Source organism: Monodelphis domestica, chromosome 3 (genome assembly GCF_027887165.1).
Source record: "Monodelphis domestica isolate mMonDom1 chromosome 3, mMonDom1.pri, whole genome shotgun sequence".
Lineage (NCBI taxonomy): Eukaryota > Metazoa > Chordata > Mammalia > Didelphimorphia > Didelphidae > Monodelphis > Monodelphis domestica.
In genome coordinates, this window is record NC_077229.1 from 499023536 (window position 1) to 499042009 (window position 18474).

An 18474-nucleotide genomic window follows, 5' to 3' on the forward strand; every position below is an offset into this window, starting at 1 on the left:
GAATTTCAGGCCTGGGGAACATCCATTGAAAATGCACCCACTTGGGAGATGGAGTGGCTAAAGAGAAAAAGCAAGGACTTTAGGAGCACTCAAGGTAAGTGAAAGAGAATAAAAAGTTAGATCAATTATTTCTAGCATGAAAAAGCCACGTAAAAGATACCATTACTACTTGATTAGGAGATGGAATAGTAAAGGATCATCCTACCATACCATGGCTCCACTCACCATCTGAATGATCTCCCAAACCACAATTCCACTCCCTTTCCCAGCCCACTTCCCCAAGTGCCTTTTAGATGGGTCCTCCAAGGAGAATTATAAACAGACAAGAATGACAGTTGCACAGGATGGCAGCCCATGAATGGGTTCATTGTGCACTGATAAAGGAAGTACCCATTCCAGAGAGATTATAGATAGATTAAAACACTGAAGCCTAAGTGGTTGGTTTGCAAAAAGTGGGCTGTACATAAATAACCACAGGACCATGATGGAAGAGCAAAGCTAATAGGACTATCCTTCAGTCTTACAAATCTACTTCCTCATCACTCAGGCTACAAGATACCATTTTACAAGAACATTTTCTCTTCACAGGTCCTTATAATATTTGTGCTATTCTTTTGAACCCAACATCATTTTTTAAAAAAATGTAGCCAGGTACAGATTGAAGCAAATCATTTTTTTACTTTATTTCCTTTGTGAATTTTTTTTCATATATAAGTGGCATGTGTCTTCTTTCAGAGCATGATAAACATGGAAATATGCATTGTATGATAGCACATGTATTAACCTATATCATGTTACCTGCCATCTCAGGGAAGGTAGAGATGAGAGAGGGAGAGAACATGGATTGCAAAATGTCAAAAGTGATTATTAAAAATTGTAGCTAACATGTGATTGGGAAAAATATTAAAAAAAATTAAACGTGGCCAGGGCAGAGAAGTTGACTTGATCATAGCAATGACCCACTGAAATTATGGTTCTAAAATTCTGAGAGAGAAATTCTGTTTTCAATGTATATTTGGTACTATAGGCAGAATCAATCAATAAGCACTTTTGAAGTGCCTACTATGCCCAGGGAACTGTCCCAGGCAGGATACAAAGACAAAAATATGACAGTGACTATCCTGAAGGAATTTACATTCTCCCAGGGTGCTACATGTTCATAGGTAAGTAAATACCAGATAAAAATAATGGTAGAAGAATTCAGAACTAGTTTCAGAAGCATGTGGCATTCGGCCCAGACCCTGAAAAGAACTAGTTGTGTACTCATAGGTATTCTTCTTAAAAAGTGAACCTTATAATGTGGTGACTTTTCAGAGAATGTCTAAAGAAATTCTTTCTGAAGTTGGACAAATTAGCTTGAAATTAAGAAAGTAGACAGAGAAAAAAGAGAAAAATGTGGCAACATGAATAGTAGCTTAAAAGCTCACAGACACAAAGGACACCTGTTTTATGAGTGAATTAATTTTTCCCTATTTCATAATCACTGTAATTTCCTGAAGACTTCACAACATCGGTTTTAGGAATCAAACTGTTGTATTACAGCTGAGATGTGTGGGGTTTTTTTTTTTTTAAGTTTACTGCTTGCTACTTTTAGAAAAATGTGTGGGGGTCCTATAGTCTGTTAATCCACCACTGAGTGATACTTTGTAAAGGCACCTGAGAAGATTACCTATTAGTTCAGATGAACAAATTTTATTTCAAATATCATTTAACATTTTATTATAGAAGATAATTTTATAACTTTGATTGCTGGCTCTAGCTTTCAAAATAAAGTATGATTATACTTTTACTTGTTAAATCTCTTAAACTAGTTCAATTTAATTTGGAAGGAAACAACATATCACTCCCCCATCCTTTTTAAATGAAAGAAATTTTAGAATTCCTAAATTACAGGAGAACCAAACACTCCAAAGGGAAATCTCATTTTTTTTAAGTAAACCAATTCTGACCTTGAAATAAAATTTTAACATGGCTCCAAAGTTTCATTCATAGAAAATTATTGCAAGTGAGTAATAAGACCCTGATAATTAGACTCCATCTGGATTGAATTAAGCAGGGGACTAAGTAGACACCCTCTATAAAATGCTTTGATTGGTTTCATTTGCTCTGGAAGATGCAAGGAGGATAGCTAGAGACCCTGGAATCAAGAGACAGATCTTTTCAGAGGCACAGGAGAAAGGAAGTTTTTGTTTCAATGGTTCATGATTTACCAGTGAGCATCACAGTCCCAACCAAATCTACTCATTCTATGTGGTTCACATCATGGCTATGCTTTTCTATAAATCATCAAAGAAGGTTCCATTACTTGTATAAGAGAGGCCTGTCTTCAGTTCTTTATTGGTTCTTCATTTGGTTCTTGGGTACCAGTATAATCCTGCATCTATTTGTTCTAGTACACAATTGATGTATAATTAATTCAGTAAATTTTCTATATTTTTGTTCCTACATGGCAAGAAAAAAGAAAAAAAAATATGTATGGATATATATTAATAGTCTCAATCCTCAAAGAGTTTCCATAGGAAGAGGGGAGGTCAATTGGGAGGATTAAAGGGGAGTAAAGATGCAATATCAATGTGATTAAGTATAATGCAAGGAAAATTGAAGGGCAAATCAGAGAAAATTTCATGGGGGAGATAGAATTAAGCAGATAAGATTATAGATTTTAGAGCTAGATGGGCCCTTAGACATCATGAAATACAAGCCTCTCATTTTATATATGGGAAAACTGAGGAATAGAGAAATTAAGTGATTTGTCCAGGATCACAAGGTTAACCAATGTTTGAAGGTGAAATTTGAACCTAGCTTCTGTGAAGATTAAATTTATATATCCCCTGATTATAACAATGAAGGTACTTAGCTCTTCCCTGATTGTGAAGATTGAAATTGTAACTGATGCTTATTTTAGATTTTAATCCTCATAAGTGTAAACACCCTACTTAAAAGTAAAAAAAAAATAGTTAAGTATGAAGATCTGCCTATTTAGATCTAATCACCAAAAGTGCAAATATCCCACTTAATCATGAAGTGGGAGGTCTGTGACCCACGTGTGAGATAGTGGGTAACAAATCAGAATCAACTAACTATGTTCTGGACAGTCCTAGAGCAGAGCATCAGCTGTGATTGGTAAATTTGGAATTAGGGGAAGTGACAAGAAAAAATGTTTTTAAAAGTGGAGTTGGACTTGGAACTGTAATTCTTGGAGCAGAGTTCAACTTGGATTTCTACTGCTGGATGGAATTCTTCATGCTTTGAGTTGAGGCTGGTGAAGAGGGGCAGAAATATCTGTTGACTGGATTGACATGTGGTGAGTGAAAAAGCTGACTCTTAACTGCTGGCTTTTCTCTGAAGAAACCTCAGGAAAGACCTATCCTCTTGAGAAACTGTCTAGTTCCTTGGCTTTGCCAAGGTTGGCTGAAACTAATTCTCCCTGCCTGGAGGGACCAGGAGTAAATTACTTAGCGCTCAGGCTAGATATCTTACCTTATCCTCTCTCTGATTTCTTGCTTTCTACATTTTGTAATATTTATGTATTGTATTATATTATTTATATATATATTATGTATTGTACATAATATGTAATATTATGTAATACAAGATTACATTTTGTAAATAAATTGTAAATAAAATCTCTTTGAAATTAATTAAATTCCTGGTGACTGCACTCTTAATTAATCAAGTCCAACCTTTTAAAAATTAAATCCCCCCCCCATAGTCCTAAGACTTCCTGCCCAGAATTTTGAATCTTTAGAGAAGGCAAGGTTTGTGAGATAAGGAACTGAGAAAGGAGTGTTGTCCATGCAAGGGGAATGGATACTTCTTTAAAATGAACAGCCGGTAGATGAAATATCACATTCCAGAAACAGTAATGTATTCTGGCCACAATATAGACTTTACAAAGAAGGCAGGGAAAGTAGTGGGAGACTTTTTTGTGGAGGACCTTAAATGGAAAGCAAAAGAGTTTGTTTTTTCTCTTATGGTCAATGGGGAACAACTGCAGCCTTCCTGTGGAGAGCAGGATACCAATGAGGAGGCTTTTACAATCATCCAGGTGAGATGTAATAGAAGTCTAAAAAAGTATGTTGCTGGCCACATGAAAGGAGAAGAGGTAGATGGGAGTGATACTATGAAAGTAAAAATCAGCAAGATATTGCAGATGATTAGCTATTAGGCAGTGATTGAAGGGGAAAGGAAGAGAGAAGACTTGGAGATAAATCTGAGTTAATAAACCAGGGTGAACTTGGTGGTTTCATGCACTTAACAGAAACTGAGATTTAGAGGAGGGATAGGTACTTTTTAGAAAGAGAAATTGAGCCCCCAACTTAGAAAATATTAGATTTTGAAGTGTCACCAGAGCACCCAGGAAGAGCTATCCAATATACATTCATACACATATATGTACACATGAGTTGATGGAGTGTGTATATGTTTAATTGCACGTGCACGTGTGTATATATACTGATGCATGTGTATAATATAGACATAGAATCAGAGACAGAGAAAGTAAAGAAAAAATGGACAGAAGCATAGAGACAAAGACATCAAAAGATGGAAACTTAGAAGACTAGAACAATTAGAAATAGAGAATGATCTCTCCTTGCAAGGAACTTAATAGAAATACATATAGGCAGCATTAATATAAAGCAATAAATACAAAATAGGTTTAGCATTAGCAGTGAAAAAGGAGGAGGCATGGAAGGAGAATGAGGATTTATGATATGACCACAATGCCAAACATTATGCTAAGCATTTTATAAATATCTCATTTATTCTTTACAAGAACTCTCAGAGGTGGGTGCTATTATTATTCCCATTTTACAAATGAGGAAACTGAGGCTGGCAGCAGTTAAATGATTTGTCCATTCACAGTGAGGAAATGACTGGGGTGGGATTTGAGCTTAGTGCTTCCTGATTCCAAGCCCAGCACTCTATCCATTGTGCCATCTAGTTGCCTTTATGGGAAAGTCATTTAACTTCTATGAACTTCAAACAACTCTAATGAAGAAGTATGAGGTGAGGAGTTCCCACAGGAACTACACATCATAGATCTGAAACCACAGATTTCTTTCATATGTTTCTTTTAACTATGAGGAAATATTTAGAATCAAATATTCCATAAAGGCAATCACCTAATCTTTCCTTAAAGGCTGATCTAATACAAAGAGCCTGAAACAGACAATAAATTCTACTCTTCAGAGCCAGCATTACAAAAAGAGTAAGTTGTAGCTTCCCCAGGTGTCATCAATAGGAAAAAGGCATCTGGTACCTTTACTTACAGAAATATGGCACCAAGGTAAGAGTTAAATTCAGATTCTATTAACAGGTAAAATTGGAATTAGTCTTATGTTCAGCCAAATTTATCATGTATGCTTTTCCCCAGCCTTTCATCAAAATCTCCTTTCCCCTTAAAGAATGTAATACAGTCAAATTTTAATCTATGGCTTATCTTCTACCATTATTCAGGGCTTTTCCACCCCACTGTTTATACTTCTTAGACTATGGTCGGAGCTACCTGTGTTACACTTTTGTAGTTTAGTCATTTTTTTAGTCCTGTATGACTCTTCTTGACTCCTTTTGGAATTTCTTGACAAAGATACTGGACTGGTTTGTCATTTCCTTCTCCAGCTCATTTGACAGATGAGAGAATGGAGCTAAACTGGGTTCAGTGACTTACCCAGGAATACATAACTTGTAAGTATCTAAGGCCAGATTTGAATTCAGGAAGATGAGTATTCTTATTCTATGCCCAGTATTCTATTTACTATGCTATCTAGTATCGTGTGTGTGTGTGTGTGTGTGTGTGTGTGTGTGTGTGTGTGTGTGTGTGTGTGTAGTCGGATTTGAAGAATCTCTGTTGATTTCATTAGATCTAAGTATGAAACAAAGCAGACACTTTTTAAAAGAATTCAAATAAGTATCCTTTATTCAGACATCATGAGAGTCAGTCTGCTACACTTGGAATCAAGAACTTTGATTCAAATTCTGAATGAGTCATTTACTAGTTGTGTGATCATGTGTGTTCTTGAACAAGCTCCAGTGTTTCAAAGCTTTTCCTCATCTGTAAAATATCGAGAATGCAGTGGATAGAGCATGGAGCCAAGAGTAAGGAAGACTCATCTTTCTGAACTCAAATCCAGTCTCAGACATTTCCTAGCTATGTGATCCTAGCAAGTCACTTAACCCTGTTTGCCTCATTTTTTTTTGCTCATCTATAAAATGAGCTGGAGAAGGAAATAACAAGCCAGTCCAATATATTTGCTAAAAAACAAAACAAAACCCAAATAGGGTCATGAAAAGTTGCACACAACTAAAATGACTAAAATAATAATAATACTAATAGGGACAATAACATACTTGCTCACTGTCCTCAAAAGATTGTTGTAAGGAAAGTGCTTTGTAAAGCCTTAAAGTACTATATAAAAGTGCAGAGGTATTATTAGTCCACACTGAATGAGACAACTTACTGTCACTAGAAAATTAAGAGGTCTAACCAAGGACTCAAGGAACCCAGAATTGAACACTTTATATCATAGTCCTAAATCTACAAACCTAGCCCACCTCTCCTTCCTGCCAAGATAAACCAACAGCTGATATTTCATTTGCCTAAGGTTATAGCAGGTGAAAGTCATCAAATGAAAACTTCTAGTCTCCCAATCTAAATGAAGAATCCCATGCTAATTCTATATTAAATGCCTTGGCAATGGCTACCCTCCCAACAGATTGTTATATTCTACATTCTACACACTAGAACCAGGTGGTGCTATTTCTTAACCGACAAGTCATTTATCCTGATTCTATTATAAAATACGCCTGCCATTTGAAACTGGTTTCTTGTGTTTGTCGATGCACTTCCACTAGGATTCCTCTGAGTCCTATGGAATGCAAAACAGGAAGGAAGCATGCTGTACAATTTGTAAAGAAAGTAGCACCAAAAGGCTAAGGGTGGGATGTGCTGAGAAGGCTGAAGTACAGGGAATAAATAGAATAGGGGCAGTTGATAGGAAAAGAGAAACAGAGGAAGTGTTTCAGGAGGAAAACAAGAAAGACTGTAGAGAGGGGGAAATCTTATGAAAGAAAGAAAAAAAAACAAGGAAAAGCACTCCTTGCCAAGGAAAATGTGCTAATCCTATGCATATTTAGGGAAACATTTTAAAAGTTGTCTCTGACTCCTTAATATTTAATGGAAAGGAAGGGGAAGTTGGAGATAAGTCCTAGAGACTGAGGGAGTTTGCCAATTATTGTGACTCTGAAGGATGCTGTTCTCGAATTCAGTTCCTAGTCCCAGAGTCAATAGAAAGCAGCACCTTCACAAAAGATTGCAACCTCTCTAGGGCAGGAATTGCCAAGTCAAATAGCTTTTTAAAGCTCTGCAACCCCAATGTACTCTAACTTCTTTTTCATTCACTCCATTTTTAGGAACCACTTATCTATTTTGTATCTAGCTCTAATGAGGGCAAATTGTCTCTCCTGGGTAAATGGTAACCTCCTCAGATGTCTCTGGCACCTACAGGCATTCAATTTTATTTCAGAAGAGAACCAGTGTCACCAAGGGGTGGTCTTGACTTGCACATGAATTGGATTCAGTGAGGCAGAGTTGCTAAAAGTCATCAACCACATTGTCTCTTTCAGAGTCATTCAGGTCCCAAAGTCAAGAAGAGTGATGATGGCTCAAGATGCAGTGGATGCTCTTGGAATATGCATCTTCCGTGTTGGACAAAGCTCTAAGCACTCCACAGCACAGTTTCAGTTGCTTGCATGGCCAATGGAACAAATTGTTCTCATCTGCCCATTCTGCAAAGGGAAATCTTCAGTTCCTTGTAAATTGCCAAAGGGTTTGAAACCTGTCAGTTATCTTCAATTGTTTTAGCCCATCTTTGGAATCAGTTTTACTGGAGTGTGGCTGCTGAGCATCTTGGAGCCACAAGTGAAAGTTGGGTGACAGGTGGACACCAAAGATGGAGGAATCCTGAAAAGGATCAGCAAACCTTGAAACCAGGGCTAGTCCTCCCTGACTTCTGACACCAGGTACTTCATAAATGCTTATTAATTGACCAGGGAAGGCAAAGATGGAGAGGAATATCATCTGCTACCCAAATATTCTGATTGTTTTCTAAAGAAAAGGAATTGGGTCCAACAGCCAATCCAGAATATAGTGGCCTAGAAGCAACAACATGCATGCTGAATCTAGCTCAGCAAGGCTTGGCAAATTTCTGGCAAGAATATTACACCTCATCACCTCACACCTAGCAGATTGGGTAACATAACAGCAAAGGAAAGTAATGAATGCTGGAGGGGATGTGGCAAAGTAGGGACAATAATTCATTGCTGGTGGAGCTGTGAACTGATCCAACCATTCTGGAGGGCAATTTGGAACTATGCCCAAAGGGCAACAAAAGAATATCTACCCTTTGACCCAGCCATAGCACTGCTGGGTCTGTACCCCAAAGAGATAATGGACAAAAAGACTTGTACAAAAATATTCATAGCTGCGCTCTCTGTGGTGGCCCAAAACTGGAAAATGAGGGGATGCCCATCAATTGGGGAATGGCTGAGCAAATTGTGGTATATGTTGGTGATGGAGTACTATTGTGCTAAAAGGAATAATAAAGTGGAGGAGTTCCATGGAGACTGGAACGACCTCCAGGAAGTGATGCAGAGCGAGAGGAGCAGAACCAGGAAAACATTGTACACAGAGACTGATACATTGTGGTACAATTGAACGTAATGGACCTCTCCATTAGTGGCGGTGTAATGTCCCTGAACAACTTGCAGGGATCCAGGAGAAAAAAACACCATTCATAAGCAAAGGATAAACTATGGGAGTGGAAACACGGAGGAAAAGCAACTGCCTGAATACAGAGGTTGAGGGGACATGACAGAGGAGAGACTCTAAATGAACACTCTAATGCAAATACTATCAACAAAGCAATGGGTTCAAATCAAGAAAACATCTAATGCCCAGTGGGCTTATGTGTAGGCTATGGGGGGTGGGGGGGAGGAAAAGAAAATGATCTATGTCTTTAACGAATAATGCTTGGAAATGATCAAATAAAATATATTAAAAAAAAGAATATTACACCTCAAAAATCAGGAAAAACTGGAAATCAAGGCTTGAGTTATGGTTTTATTGAACATTTATACTCAAAGTGGTGGTGAAAATGGTCATCAGGTGAATTAAATTTAAAAGCTTGTCATGGGAACAATCTAACCCTTGCTTCCTCCCTGAGCTGATTGTTAAACATTTACTAGCATATCTCTGACTAGCAGCCTGCCTAAGGGTTCTGCATACAGCCTGAAGGATGCCTTTGCTTACTTCTAAGCAAGGGGCAAACACATCAACTTCTATCACCCTCAATATCTGGAGAGAGGATTAAGATATCCCAATACACTTTCATTAAAATTAAGGTCACCTGGATGACTCAGAACAATGGTTCCCAGGTTTTGTTTATTTTTATCATTCAATAATTTTGTCACAGAAATTTTTCTTTTGAGCTCTTTTTTTTCCCAGAGTCATTCACTATTCCTCCATATTATGAGCATCAATCTTCAGGTAGGGGCTAACTCAAAAGTATGTCTAAGGTTTGTTATTCTGTACCACTCAGCTTGAAGTCATCTTAGATTAAAAATCAGTGAAACTACTAAGTTTGTACCCCAAGAGAAAAAACTGTGGGAGAAGAAACACAGAAGAAAAATGTATCATTTTTTCCCTTGGTTATATGGTATATGATTTGGGGTTGTAGTTTTTAAGAGATTACTCTATTACAAATATGAATGATATGGAAATAGGTTTTAAGTAATAAGACACATATAAACCAGTGGAATTGCTCGTCAGCTCCAGCAAGGGGGAGGGAAGAGGAGAGGGAGAGATAATGAATCATGTAACCGTGGAAAAATACTCTAAAAATAAATAAATAAAATAATGTGAAAAAAATTAAAATCAATGAAAGCTTAAAAGTCAGTGGTAAGCTAAAGGGCAACAGGTCTCCCTGAGGCTTATTTTAGTCCCAAATAGCACACCTAGAAAGAGAGAACAATACAAGATATAAAATGGATAGTTTTTATTTTATTAAATTAAAAAGGTTTTGTACAAACAAAACTAAATAGCACACCTGGGTGCTAACTGTTCCAAAGCTGAGTCATCATCTGAGAAGTATTCCAGGATTCCCCTACTCCTACATTACTCTGCTCTAAAATACAAATAAAGAAACAGTAAGAAATCAAGCATCCTTTTTAAAAAAATGTAATTTAGGCATGTAGTCAACAAAATTTTATCAAACACTATGTGCCAGGCATTGGGTTAAGTATTAGGAGATATAAAGAAAGGACAAAAGACAGTCCCTGCCCTGGAGAAACTCACAACCTACAAAGGAAGGGAAAATGCAAACAAACATGTGCAAGCATGTTGTATATAACAGAAATAAATATAAAACAATCAACAAGGAGAACATGACGGAGTTAAGAAGAATTAGGAAACTCTTCCTGTAGAAGGTGGGATTTTAGCTAGCATTCAAAGGAAGCTAGGGAAGCCAGGAGGTAGAGACAAAGAAGGAAAGCATCTCAGGTATAGACTAGAGCAATGAGATGGAGCATCTCATTCCAGGAATAACAAGCAGATCAGTGTCATTGACCTGAGACCACATGGTGGGGAATAAGGACTGGAGACATGATGGTTATGAAGGACCTTCAACATTAAACAGGATTTTTTTCTTTGATCCTGGAGGTGATAGGTAGTCAATGGAGATTGTAAAGTGTGTGGGTGGGTGTATTGCATTAGGAAAACCATTCTGTTCACTAAATGGAGAGTGCGTTGGAGTGGGGAAAGCCTGGAGGCAGGCAGAACCACCAGCAGACTATATAACAAAGGTCCAGGCATGAAGTGATGAGGGCCTGGCATGTGTGAGTGATGTTGCTTGGAAAGTGCATGGATTTGAGGAGTAAGAGATAATGATGACACCTAAACTGCAAGCCCCAAGACTGGGAGAATAACCCCTTTGATAAATGGGAAAGGTTGTAAGGAAAGAAGTTCTGGGAGGAAAGATAATGAATTTAGTTTTGGACATGTTGAATTTAAGGTGTGTGTTGAATATCTAGTTCCTGAAATGATTGAAAGGCAGTTGGAGATGCAATTCTGGAAGTCAGCAGAAAGTTTAAGGCTGGACAAGTAGATTGGAGCATCAGCAGCAGAGAGATAATAATTACAATCAGGGGAGTGGATAAGAGATCAAAGAGATCACCAAGAGAAGCAGGGAAGATGGATGCAAGAAAAGGGCTTAGGACAGAGCCCTGAGGGACACCCATGGCCACATGGCATGTCCTGGGAACAACAAAGAAGGCTAAAAAGGAAGAAGAAAGGGGAAAAGTTTCCATAGCTCTAGTGACTGATAAACTTAGAGGTTGGAGTTTCTTAAAGTTCACAAACCCAGGAAGGAGCTCTTTCTTGCTGACCCCTTTGAATATCTTACAGCAAGGGGAGGATCAGGGATCATCCTTTTTTTTTTTAATAAGTTTTTTTTTTTTTTAAGTTTTGTAGCTTTCCCAGAGCCCACCTGGTAAGGTATCTTCTACAAAATAAGGTACTGAATAAAATCTGGCTATTGAGAACTGTAAAAAGTATTGGCTTTGCCCAAAGGTCAAAGAAATCTGGAATAGTGTTTCAGGTCATCAAGGCCCTCACTCAAAATTTAAAATGATAGTAACTGCTATCTTCTACAATATACTGCAAGGCTAAAAATCACCCCAAGGATATGATCTGAAAGATGAGGAGAAACACTGGAAAACATCTTGCATTTTCATTTAGATAAAATTGAAAAATGACAGTAAGGAAAAGGCTGTGAAAGAATAGAGGTTTAACAAGTAGCTGCTCAAGTGCCCCATCTGATTGATCAGTTCAATATTTGCAGCAAGAGGGAAATTCCAAAATCTAAAATGCATTTATAAATTGCATGAGCAGAACATCTTGATACCTTCCTATGTATAAGCACTTTCTGTAAGAAAAGCACATTAGCCCTTTTAAAATCGGATATAAACATGAAATGTGGAGAGGTAATAAAGGAATCATGATCAGAATTGGAATCAGGAAGGCAATCAGCTAGTCTGTATCTCCCAGATAAGGATACCCTAAAGGTAATGCTAATCTCTTTCTCCAAAAAGAGTTGGCCTTCATTGGTACATGTGAGGACAATGAATAACTTGACGAAGATGGATCAATATCTCACTTTTCTTTCTCTTTATGCTGGATACATTAAATAAAACTGGTCAAAATCATAACAAAAAAACTGTAGTAAGACACCAAGGGAAAAAAAAAAATATATATATATATACCTATTCCAGGTCCCAGCAAGGGACTCCTAAAAGATAAATTTTACAAAGGCATTATCTGTGGAATCCCTTACTTAGTCTGATGCCTTTTATACTTTGATATCCCAGTAACCTAGTTTTCTTATTTTGTTATTGAGTCAATTCAGTCATGTTTGCTTCTTCATGATCCTGTTTGGGGTTATCTTGTCAAAAATACTGGAATCCTTTGCCAATTCCTTCTCCAGCTCATTTTACAAATGAAGAAACTGAGGCAAATAGGGTAAAGTGACTTGCCCAGGTCACACAGCTAGTAAGTGTCTGAGGTCAAATTTGAAATCAAGTCTTCTTATTTCCAGACCTGGTGTCCCAGCATTGGTATAGTAGTATTCATTTACAAGAATCTTAGGAGGACCATTTAAGCAAGCATCACTTATTCTTTACCTAACATTTCTCACACAGCTAGAAGAAAGTGTCTGAGGCCAGATTTGCACTAAGGACCTCCAGTCTTTAAGCTTAGCTCTCAATCTACTGAGCTACCCAGTGCCCCACTTTACTATCCTGAACAGATATTCCTACCAGCACATTTCTACACAGGAGTAAGAGTCAAAGCACTGCATCTTCCTTCAATAAGTACATTTCCAAAAAATATCTGCATGATTTGTAATGAACCACAGACACAGACACATGCTTTCTTTTAATTGTGATTTCTGTTTGAAATGCTTAGCTATTGTTTCTGCTTCTACTAGTAATTTCTATGAATAGGTAGTGAAAATCCCAATTTTATTCTATTTTCAAGTGTTTAGTTGACATTCAAGCACTTATTCAAATCATAAGCTATATAAACTTAGAGAAAAATCTGATTTTTCCCCAGTCAATTTACATTTAAAAAATTCTCACAGGAATTGTATCTTTTCCTAACATTTCTTAAGAGGATGATAATAGATCTGGAGCTGAAAGGGACCTCTCTATAGGTCATCTAGTACAAGCCTCTCATTAAAAATTAGGAAGCAGAGACTCCAGGAGTTTAACTGATTTACCAAACTATTAAGTGCCTAAGGCAAAATTTGAACACAGGTCTTGGTTCCAAGTCCAGAGCCTTATCTTCTCTCTCTTGTGCTTCCTCCTACATACCTGAAGTAGCCATGAAAACAGGAAATTCAGAGTAAACTAAAATAAAAACTAGCTCTAAAACATTTTAGAAAACTCTTCTCATTCATAATTCGCACTTCCCTCTAATGTTCATATAGAAAATTTTAACCAAAATATAAATTTCAGGCCAAAATTAAAATATCCCTAACACTATTACTTATCTTAAACCTCTTGTCTTTCAGAGCGCAGCTTTCTAACTTCATATTATACTAATTACAGAAGGAAAACTGGTAAAAATTGAGAGGTCCCTCTCTTACGTCCATAAAATATCTTAGATCTCTATTCATTCATTCATTCACAAACATCATTAGCCTTTCAGCAACAACATAAATCTGTAGCTTTGAGAATACTCAATAGACTCAATAGAGAATTATAACTTCTTGGAGTAAACAAGGGAAGAGACTTAAAAGGAAAAGATTTTCAGTGAAGAATGGAAAAAAACATGTGTGCTTTGCAGATTCTGCTGTGACACTCTCATCAGAGCCACCCAAAGGACCCGCTGGGTACATCTGGCTAGAGCATCTGTCAGGAACACTTGTCCCAAGTAGTCTAGTGCCATTATAAACAGAATTGTGACTTTTGCTATGCATCTTCACCAAATGTTTCTTAATTATTTCCCAACTTGTACAAATCCATTTGTACACTCATAATTGTACTAAATGTTTTCTGTCACTGAAAGGCATTGGCCTTCTTTCTATCTATCCTGTCTCCAGTAGAGACACAATATTTTAATCTACAACTCAAGTATTAGGAGTAAGGTACTCCATATATGTATATATATATACATATATATATATAGAGAGAGAGAGAGAGAGAGACAGAGAGACAGAGAGAGAGAGAGAGAGAGAGAGACAGAGACAGAGAGAGAGAGAGAGACAGAGAGAGAGACAGAGAGAGAGAGAGAGAGAGAGAGAGAGAGAGAGAGAGAGAGAGAGAGAGAGAGAGAGAGAGAGAGAGAGAGAGAGAGAATAAGACTCAAGGAGATTTTCTCTTGCCCTATCAGGACTGATCACCATTCCTCTTGGCTCCCCTTCTGGATCTTATTACATAGTGCTAAGAGAGATTAAATTATTAGCCTACTATGTGATCCTGCACAAATCACTTTACCCTTTTTGCCTCAATTTCTTAATCTGTAAAATGAGCTGGAGAGGGAAATGGCAGACCACTCTAGTATCTTTGCCAAGAAAACCCCAAATGGTGTCATCAAGAGTCAGATACAACAGCAACAACAACAACAATTCCTAACTCCAAGTCCAGTTGTCTATCACTCTACTAACACCCTGCGTATAAAAGTTTTAAAACCTCAACTAATGCCAGTCTCATTAAATGACAGTAAATGAAAAACTGGCCAGAACTCCAGCCTCATTAAAAGATAAGAACAATAAATGGCCCCAAAGCAGCCAAACAAATGATTAGTATCCATGAGAAGTACTCTAAAGATGTTCATAATTCTTAAATTCACAGAAGAACTTGGGCAACCTACATGCCAATTTGTTCCATGTATTATTACATGAGATGAATGGTGATGATGATTGAGCTTCTTGTGGTCATGGGCTGTTTTTCTTTTTGTCATCTTATCTGTAGAGGCTAGCAGAGTGCCTGGCCCAGAGTTGGTCCTTTTAATAAATACACAAGGCTTGTGTCCAGGAAATGACAGGATGTGTCCACAGGCTCTCAGGGCTCATATACACACGTGCCTCGTGAGCACGAAGGTCCCTCAGTCACAGAAGTGTCTTGCTTCTGAACAAGGGCAACTTGGGAGATGTTCATCATTTTTGTCTCCTCACTCTCCTTTCATAAATTTTCAAGCTCTTCACATGCATCATATACTCCTGTATCAAGATGGACCTAGAGAACTACATCCGTCATCCATACACAGGCAGGCTTTCAAGCAGACTTTTCAGCCATTAACAATATATCCAGCATCCACTTAAAAAAAAAAAAGGAAGAAAGAAAACAGAATCCTTCAGTGCTGTGAATTTTGGACTGGGAGAATACTCAGCTCAGGAGTAGCAATCCATGGCATGACAATGGAGAAAAGGTCAATGCACATTATCTTTGAAGTGAGGATGGTAAAGAGAAGACAAATTATTTCATAGCTGGGATGAACCAACATCTGCATAGCAGTAACTTCCTGAGTTAAAATCCAGTCTTAGACACTTACTAACTGTGTGATCTTGAGCATGTCACTTAACCCTATTTGCCTCAGTTTCCTCATTTGTAAAATGAGAAGGAAATGGCAAAGCAATCCAGTATCTTTGCCAAATATATCCCCAAATGGGGCATAAAGAATTGGGCATGACTGAAAATGACAGAATAACATTATTATGGTAATTTGAACTATTTGAAGACAGGTCTAATTGGAAAGTTTTCCCTTCTATTGAATTGAAATAACCTACATGTAATTTCCACTTTATTGCTTCTAATTCTGTTTTCAAGTCTAAGTAAAACAAATCTAATCTGCCTTCCATGAAACAGACCCTCCAATACAACTAATTTCTGTAGACTAACCATCTTCAGCTCCTTCAAACAAATCTCATAGGGTCTAGGTTTGAATTTTCTTACACTTTTTCTTGCCTTCCTCTTAAATAGTTTTCTTTGTCAATATAAACACAATTCTCCTATGTAATCTAAGAAGAACAGAATAAAGCAAAACCATATCTCTCAAATTATGGACACTAGGCTTCTATTAATGTGGCCTAATTATGTATTAGCTTTTGGGGTACCCTACAGTTCATATTGAACATAACAACAATCCATTAAAAAGTCTCAGTTCTTTTCAACAAAGATTATTAGCTAGTTACATCCATTCTATCCTGTGCATATGTAGTTGGTTTTTTAAGACCTACATAGAATTTTTTTTTAAACCTTTACCTTTCATCTTAGTATCAGTACTGTGTATTGATTCTAAGGCAGAAGAATAATCAGGGCAAGGTATTGGGGGTTAAGTGACTTGCCCAGCATCACAGAGCTAGGAAGTATCTGAGACCAAATTTGAACCCAGGACCTCCTGTCTCTAGGCCTATTTCTCTATTCACTGAGCCACCCAACTGCCTCCCCACATAGACTTTTACATTTTATTCCTATTAAATTTCTCTTTTTGCTTTTTTTAAAAAAAAGATTTTATCTGTGCCTTTTATTTCACACATCATCATAATGTTCTCCAATATGCTTGTACCACCCATTGGACTAAACAATTACTATAGCCCCTTCCAGTTCTAAATCTTATAAATACCACAATATAATGCTAAATCTAATAATCTCATCAAAAAAAGGAACTTAGTTTAGTCTATCATGACTCAATAGACCCATCCCGCAGGACTTGCGATGATTACCACATCTGTTTCTAAATGTTTACAAACCATCCTTTTAAAAATGTTTAAAAATTTTGCTAGGAATTGCTCACCAACCTTAATTGGCAGAATGCAGCCTCTTTCCCTTTTTGAAAAACAGGGACATTGTTTGTGCATTTCCTGCCCCCCACACCTGTTCCTCTCTCCAGGGTTGGGTTTTTGAGAGGTTGCTGACAGCATCTGCAAATTTTTTCAGCGCCTTAAGACATAGTTTGTCCAGGGCAGAAATGGTCATTTAAGTACAAAGTCTGTTGAGGTTCCAGGGTAGGAGCCATATTCCATTGTTTACCAGAGTCCAAAGTGGAATTACACTGCCTGAGGTTGTCCTGCTTTAACAGCATTCCATCCCTACCCCTAGAATGGGTATTATATATCAGTTCCAGGCCAAGCACGAGAAGCCCTTCAAGATGACAGAACATTATTACTGCAGAACAACTCTGGGGAATCCACTCCAGCATCAAGTCCAGAAACCTGAAAGGTGTCAGGGGGAGGACGCCACTCTCTGGCCCCACAGCGCCCTCTAGGACGCACATGCACACAGCACTCCCTTAACAATGTTTATCCCATTTCGACTGTCCCATATCCCAATTCTTTAGGTCTATTCTTGAACTCCAGCAGGAGACCCAATAAATGTTTGGTGACCTGAAAAGAAACCAGTAATTGTGTTATGCTCTTATTAAAAAGGGCTATTCTCCCAATCAGATTCTTCATTCTAAGCAGAATACTATCCTCTCTCTTTCATTGTATTGTTCAATCCTTTCCAAAAAGGAAAATCACAGGAAATAGATTTGAGAGAAATGCAGGTGACATTTGGTTCTGAACTTCAAGGGGTGGCCTCTTTTCAAGGGCACTATAATGAAACTCTTCAGTACCTGAAAAAGACACAGCGGGTAGCCAGCTGCCATTCATTGTACATTACACTGTAGTGAAATTTCTTTTTAAAAGATTTGCCAGTGTGTCCCCATCCTATTTTAAGCATCACACACACACACACACACACACACACACACACACACACAATGTTTTTCTCCTTTCCTAAAAGCCTCATTCTCTCTGTTTAAATGTTTCCTCTACCTTTATAGTGAATCCAATACTACCTTCTTTTTTGTTCTTTTAAAGAAAATTGGCCACTAAAATCTGGGCAGAATTTTGATATATCCTTTTCTGATTTTAACAGATTGTGAAAACAGTGTTAATGAAATCAATCTCATAGAGAACATGTAAAAAAGTAGTGAATGGCAAGAACTCAGATTAAGAGTCTGTTATAGCCAAAAGATAATGTGGTGGCTCTCGAAATGAAGAATGACCAGGGAAACCATAACAGAAAGAAATACTCAATTGAAAGAATTAGCAATTAAGCTATAATAATCTGATGATGTGTGGAGCTAATAACAAATAAAAAGTGTTTTAGATAGGTAGTACAGGTTTTTAAAGCATTAGGAAAATAGTAACCCTTAAGAGCCATTTCCTAGGGAATGAAAGAAACAAGAGGCTGGGACAGTATCTCACACCAATTAAACTGTCCTATAAGAGCAATTGCCAGCAAGGAAAGAATACATCTGAGGCTACTTGGTGAATTCTTTGCAGTTCTGTCATGGGTGTTAAATTTTGCGTAACAAAAATTTGTAACTAACGGGTTGGCTCCAATTGCTTGGCAGCCTAATCCATTAGTCTGCTG

General features: G+C 37.5%; 1 protein-coding gene across 16 annotated transcripts in view; it reads right to left on the reverse strand.

The window, feature by feature from the left end:
- Positions 1-18474, reverse strand: part of MAST4 (microtubule associated serine/threonine kinase family member 4) — an 818549-nt gene that overhangs the window by 418850 nt on the left and 381225 nt on the right. The gene's annotated exons all lie outside the window — the stretch shown is intronic.